The sequence below is a fragment of the Nannospalax galili genome, unplaced genomic scaffold (assembly GCF_000622305.1).
Source record: "Nannospalax galili isolate Female #2095 unplaced genomic scaffold, S.galili_v1.0 C48671381, whole genome shotgun sequence".
NCBI classification, from domain to species: domain Eukaryota; kingdom Metazoa; phylum Chordata; class Mammalia; order Rodentia; family Spalacidae; genus Nannospalax; species Nannospalax galili.
This window is the reverse complement of record NW_008471735.1, coordinates 1-1,090: the sequence shown is the minus strand read 5'-3', so window position 1 is coordinate 1,090 and position 1,090 is coordinate 1. Positions and strand designations below refer to the sequence as shown.

The following is a 1,090-nucleotide window of genomic DNA, read 5'->3' as shown; positions in this document are numbered from 1 at the left end:
CACCATGATCAGCTGTCAACCTGAGAACAGTGACACACAGTTCGAACACTGGCACAAAGCTTGATGAGAAAGCAAGGACATTCAGTTCCTAAGTATCTGCTGCATGCTGAAAACAAAGAACCTTTTTAAGTTCTCTATGACTTTTTGCATGGTTATTTCTAAAGGCTTAATGCATATAATAAGTAGATGTTTATAATCTGATTTAGTATAAATATTTTCTATATTTTAATATCCTTGATTCTGTGCTTTGTCCATGCCACACATGTGCTCTGCTACTAGTCTATCTCCCCACTAAAAAGAATATTTTAAAGATTTATTTATTTGTGTTTTATGCATATGAGTGTTTGTTGGCATTTATATATGTGCATCATGTGAATGCAATACAAATGGACACCAGGAAAGAGCATCAGATCCCCTGGATTTAGAGTTACATAAAGTTGTGCACTGTCATGTAGGGGCTAGGTTATGAACCCAGATCCTTTATAACAGTAGCCAGTGCTCTTAATTGCTGAGCCTATTTTGAATTTCAAATACATGGTTTGCACAGATTTTTCCATGTCTTCTGCAGGGCACCCTTAACCTATTTGTTCCTCAAGTTGTAGATAATTGGATTCAACATGGGAATCACTAAGGTATAGAACAGAGAGGCATTTTCATCAGTATCAAAGGAATGACTGGATTTGGGCTGTGCATACATAAAGAACATACTTCCATAGAATATAACTACTACTATCAGGTGAGACCCACATGTGGAGAAGGCCTTGTTTCTGCCCTCTGCAGATTTCATCCTCAGAATCACCAGGAAGATAATGATGTATGACATAAGGACTACAGAAAGAGATGAAACCAAATTAAATGCTGATCAGATCAATATTATCATCTCAACATCATATGTGCTTGAGCAAATCAAAGTTAACAAGGGAAGGCTATCACAGTAGAAATGACTAACAACATTATGACCACAGAAGGATGAAATGAAAATTTTGATGGTGGTGATGAGTGAGAGAAAGGCACTGAAGAGATAGGGGATTGTCACCACTGCCCAGCACACTTTCTGTGACATGATGACTGTGTAGAGCAGGGGGTTGCA

General features: G+C 37.9%; 1 pseudogene; it reads right to left on the bottom strand.

Moving 5' to 3' along the window:
* Positions 1-526: 526 nt before the first annotated feature.
* On the bottom strand, positions 527-1,087 carry LOC103728343 (annotated as a pseudogene).
* Between the last annotated feature and the right edge of the window lie 3 nt (positions 1,088-1,090).